The sequence below is a fragment of the Mus pahari genome, chromosome 10 (assembly GCF_900095145.1).
Source record: "Mus pahari chromosome 10, PAHARI_EIJ_v1.1, whole genome shotgun sequence".
NCBI lineage: Eukaryota > Metazoa > Chordata > Mammalia > Rodentia > Muridae > Mus > Mus pahari.
The window spans coordinates 94,899,243-94,904,975 of NC_034599.1; the positions used below are offsets into that span (position 1 = coordinate 94,899,243).

General features: G+C 50.1%; 1 pseudogene across 1 annotated transcript; it reads right to left on the bottom strand.

Annotated features, from left to right (window-relative positions):
* Positions 1–2,041: 2,041 nt before the first annotated feature.
* Positions 2,042–5,396, bottom strand: LOC110328078 (annotated as a pseudogene). Its single transcript, XR_002380856.1, has one exon. The product of XR_002380856.1 is annotated as a proline-, glutamic acid- and leucine-rich protein 1 pseudogene (transcript).
* Between the last annotated feature and the right edge of the window lie 337 nt (positions 5,397–5,733).

Genomic DNA, 5,733 nt, shown 5'->3' on the forward strand with positions numbered 1-5,733 from the left:
TCTTCTTCTTCTTCTTCTTCTTCTTCTTCTTCTTCTTCTTCTTCTTCTTCTTCTTCTTCTTCTTCTTCTTCTTCTTCTTTTTTCTTCCTATATGAGTCAAATCAGTGCTGTTCATATGCTCATAGTGTTGGCATCCACTGGGCTGTGAGCAACCTTTCATCAGCCACATCCTCACAAAGAAAAGTGACTGGGCCATCCCTCGGTAACCAATATCTTTCCACAGTTCTCACTGTGCAGGTATGGTCTCAGGATCTCCTATCCCATCCAGTGCTAGAATTTTGATTGACTTTATCTTCCACAGGTCTTATTCAGGGAGACTGCTGCTGTGAATCCATCTGTGCATCAGCCATGTCATGTCCAAATGACAGCATTTCATAGCTTCCCCCTGTCTTCTAGCTCTGACATTCTTTCTTGTTGCAAGATATTTGATCATACTGTAAACCCTGAGATTGTGTCATTTACTAAAAAATCCTTAAACCCTTAGCACACATCTTTAATACCTCTGACTGGAATACAGGCAACAGACATGCCCTTAGTACACATCTTTAATCCCAAACAATGAAGGTAAAGTTAGTTTGTAGAACGAAGCACCCATGTTTAAAAGTGATGTCTAACTTTATGGCAAAGTGATGAATCAGAGAAAGGTTTGACAGAATAGGATATGCCTAACTCTCACAAAAAAGAAGAGAAAAGGGAAGCTGCTTAAGAGAGCACTACAGAAGGAGGCAGGTTTACCAGGAGAGCTTTTCAGAAAAAAAAGAACATGCTAGACACAGGTAAAGACAGAAGGAGCCAGAGAATGAGAAAGAATTCAATGATTAGAACAGATTGCTAAAGTTAGGATAATCCCAAGCAGAAACAATCCAGTCAGAAACTGAGAGAAGCTGGATTGAATCAGTCAACTTGGTGAGGAGTTTGAACCAGAACAGCTCAGTTGTTTGACGGGATGATCATTTATTGAAACAGCACCAGGTTTCTCTAAGGGGTCATAGTCTTTTGACCAGGTTTACAGTACCAGCCACAAAATGTCTCCAGTGTATCAGACCTCAAATTCAATGAGGAAAATAGTTGACTCCTGGAACTCTTATGGTATTATTTCCTCCCCTTCCCTTGGTGGGCACAACTTATATGTCAGGTTGGCATCATGGCATGACATCTTTCTTCCCTCCTCAGTTTCCATATCACCTTCTAGTACTAGGAAAGCCAGCCAGAGTGAAAGAATTAGTTTCTGGCCCTGTTGAGGCCAATTTCCCCATGTCCTGTAACCATAGTAGATATTGTCCTCGTCAATAAGATCTTACCATTTAGTTATGGTGAACCACCAAGAGATATGGTGATTGTCCATGTTGTTCTAGGTGCTACTGGGTTTCCCTGAGCAAATTCTAGAGTGTTCCATCCCTGGCACTAAGACTTAATGGTCATGTCTTTTGGAAAAGTATTGTACACCATGAAGGATACATAGTTAAACTTCTAATATTATATTTCTAATGATCTTATAAACTAGTGAAGTTTTATAAGGCTTCCTCATATATACTCAGTTTAGGGTAACCCACCTTTAGATCCCTGCTCCTCTATTTCCCTTAGCTCTGGCCTATCTTCACATAAACCTTTACCCCTGAGAACTCATCCCCAGCCTTTTCATGTCACCTATCTTCTATTTTCCCCGCTAATTATGTGTTCTACTTGGTTTGGAAGATCATAGTTTTCTATATAGCTTCTTCATATGTCCTTCAGTTTGGTTAGACTCTCCAGAACCCTCATTTCCCAACCCTTACCGCTCACATTTTGAGCCTTTCCACACCCCCCAGTCTTCCCCTCTCTTTCATATCACCTTCATTTCCCAACTCCTTCCCTAAGTGCATTACCCACGCAACAGTCCATTTCACATTTCTTGGCTTCCACGTGTACTTTTGATTACAAGCAACACAAAAGCTAGGACTCCTGTAAGAGAGAACTTGTGGTGTTTCTCTTCCGGGGCTCAAGTGACCTCTCTTAGTATGATTTATTTTCTAGCTCCCTTCTTTTTTTGGGGGGGGGGTCTACAGACAGAACTTTATTGGATACAAAGTGACAGGTGCAGAAGGGGCTAAGAGTCAGGCTCTGTAGCAGGTGGTGGCTTCTCATCGTCAGGGGGGCAATCGATGAAATCGGCCAGCATGGCAGCTGTGTCATCTTGCTCCTTCTCCTGAGGAGCTGAAACTTCGGCTTCTGTCTCCATCTCTCCTGCAGGTGTCTCGGGTGGGGGTGGCACTTTGTCACCTCCACCCTCATTCCCCTCCGCCAGCAGGGCAGGGGGGGGCAGAGGACTCTTCTTCAACAAGCTCCAGGGTGGCCCTGCTGCAGGGGTGCCCACTTCCTGCTCCCCCTCCTCCTGGGAGGGGAGCACTTCAGGGGCCAGGGTGGGAGTAGTCTCAGGCCCAGGCACCTCCTCTTGCCCTGGCTCCTCAACTTCCAATAAGAGCCCAGGTTCAGGTTCTGCCTAGGGCTGTCCCTTGGGGGAGTCTGTAGGTGGCAGAGCAGGTGGCGGCATTGGGGGTGGAGGTTCACCTTCTTCCACCTCTCCTGCTGAACCAAACTCCACATCTTCTACCTCTTCTAACTCTTCCTCCTCCTCTTCTAATTCACCTTCTTCCTCCTCAAATTCCTCCTCAAACTCTTCTTCTTCATCTTCTTCCTCTTCCTCAAAGTCTTCTTCCTCATCTTCATCTTCCTCCTCCTCTTCCTCTTCTTCCTCCTCCTCTTCATCACTGCTGTTGATATTAATAACTGTCAAATCTTCTTCCATGGCTGTGGGTCCTCCCCCTCCAGGAGTCCCTTCAGGGACCAGCTGGGGTGGAGGAAGTGTCACAGGACCAGAGACAGGTGGGGGTGGGGGTGGGGGTGGAGGTAGAGGCCCTGGAGTTGTAGGCAGTTCTTCAGAATCCTCCTTAGCTGGCACAGGAGGGGAGGCTGCTGGTGAGCAGGCAGGAGACACAGGGGGAGGAGTGCCTGAGGGTGGTGCAGGTGGCAGGGAGGGAAGCCCCTCAGGTACAGTCACCACACTGTCATCAGAGTCACTTTCCAAGGAGATCTCTACATCAGATGCCTCCTCCTTATCGTAGTGGACAAAGGCTGGCCTAGGTACTCTCCCCCCAAAAGTTTCATCTGGGGGTATGCTAGGTGGAGGGGTCCCACTAGGAGCAAGGACAGGATCCTCACCAGAGCCTGCAAGGTGGTTTTCAGGGCCAGGAAAAGAGCCTGGGTGGAGGAACAGATACCAGGCCTGGGACAGAGAGGCCTAAGTGGTTGGCTGTTGCTGGAGGTCCAGGGCAAGAGGGTTCTTGGCCTGTGGACAGCATAGAGCCTACTGTGGGAATGGGGCCTGCAGAGGGCAATGGGCCTGTGGATGGCACAGCACCTATGGAGGACATGGGGCCTGGAGGATGGAAGGCCGGGGCCCTGAATGAAGACGGGGCCTCAGGAGGAGGGACGGGGGCAGGAGTGGGGCAGGCAGGGCCTGAGCTCTGTAGAGGAGGTACTCGGGGTGTGTCAGAGCAGCACAGGTCACCAGAGCTTCTGAACAGAAAGAGGAGACCTCAAGACTATCTTCCCATTAGCCAAGAGAGAAACCTTTCAGGGCACAGGCAAGAGGAGGAGGGCAACGAGGGGAAGGTGCCAGTAATAAAGCCAGCAGCAGGCAGTAGAGCCCAAGGCGACAGCAGGAACTGTTGTAAGGAGAGCTGCCCAGGACCTCACCCTGCTGGACACTCATGACCAGGGGCAGAACTAGATCATGAAGTCTCCTCCTTGATGAGAGGCCCACACATAAGGATGGTCCGGCTGAGGCCTCTCAGTGCAGCTGCACACATGTCACTGTTGGCATTCCTATCTCCTTTCCTTTGGCTGGGTGGAGCCAAAGCTTTCCCCATATCAAGCATTAGCTTCTTAGGAGCACTTGGCTTCCCACTTTGCAAACCTCCATCAGAGCTTCCCCCCTTCCCCCGGTACTACATAGCTTAAGAGCATCAGCTGGAAGGGAGATGTCACTGAGCAGGTGGGTGAGCAAGGCCTCTCCAGAGGCTCCATGAAGCATACCTGCTGAGGCCCCACAAACCTGCACCCATAGCTCTAAGATAGCATACACTTTGGTCCGAATGGTGCTGTAAGGCCTCTCCTGGCCTGGAGCTAGAGTATCCCTCCCAGTGCTCCAGGCATTGATAACCTGGGAAAGCAGCCGGCTGATCAGGGCACCAAAACGCAAAAGTCGACTTCCACACGCAAGGATCAGTGCAGAGAGCAAGTCCAAGGCCTCAAGGTGCAGAGAAGGCAGCAGCAGCAACCGGAGGGGACTAACTCCAAGCAAGCTAATATTCTTGCTACTGATACCAAGGATCCGGCAGATGAGGTCCAGGATTTCCTGCACAGGAACCGACACAGGAGCCCCAAACTCAGAGCTGAGCATGAGCCCCAGGCAATGGGCCAGTCCTGAAAACCTCTGCCGAAGCTGGAGGAGGATGTGAGTGTTACCATCTTCTGAGGGAGAAAGCAGCATCTCTATTCCAGGGCCTTCACTCTGCACGGGAGCAGACTGTTTCCACAAACAGGGACCCCAGGAAGCTGTGCAGTGAGGTCAGCAGGCTCTGTAGCTCCTGTTCCCAGTTCTCTGTGTGCTTCAGTCCTTGGGAAAAGCCAGCACCTAACGAGGGCAACCTGGAGTAACACTCGCAGGCCAGCTGTTGGAGTGGAGGGTTCAAGGAATCCAATCAAGACAGGAAAAAGGAAGCCAGCTTTCCTTTAAGAGAGCCACAGGCCCGAGGAAAATCGGTCACACAAGCCTTCATTCCTTCCAAAGCTGATTGTTCACACTCTGGTCTGCGGCCCAGCAAGGAAGAAGCCCAGGAAGGTGGTGGTGTCCCGAAACAGGGTAGGAAGCTGGGATGCATATCGGAGCAGATCCCTCAGGACAGCCACAGTCAGCTCCATGGTGGATGGTGTATCCTGAGACTGCAGCACCCGCTGGATGCTCCGAAGCCAAGAAACACAGTGTTGCTGGAACAACTCTGTGGGGCTCTCCGCTACCAACAAGAACAGCAGACACATGCCTTCAAACCGAGTTTTGATGGAGCCAAGATGTGCATTACTGAGATTCACCAATGCCCCAAGAGCTGAAAGATTCTGCGCCCCACCCGCAGTCCCACTCAGCCTCAGTAAGCACATGAGCCCAGGCAGATGCGGTGCCCTCTGCACTGGGGGATGAACGGGGGCCACAGGGGACCCGGCTGTAACAACCCAGAAATGCTCTCCAACAGCAGCAGACACAGATGCGGGCCACATCCCACCGCAGAGAGACCCCTGGGCCCGCCAGGAGCCCCAGCCGGGGAGCCCGCCAAGGGCCCACTAAGAACAGCTGCCTCCATCCTCACAGGCTCGAGCCAGCTCCCTTCGTTTACATTTAAGTTTCAAGATTCTGTTTTCCTCTGCAACTAACTTTTATTCCCGTGTGTATATGTACCATATTTTCCTTATCCATTTATCAGTTGATGGACATTCCGGTTGATTCTATTCCCTAGTTATGGGGAATAGAGTTGCAATGAACGTGGATGTACAAGTATCTCTGTGATAAGATTTCCTTAGGGTATGTATCCAGGAGTGGTAGGTATGGATCATATGATAATTTTGCTTCTATTTTTAAAAGAGACCTTCAGACTGACTCCAAGGTGGATTCACTGCGTTACATTGTCACCAACAGTGTAT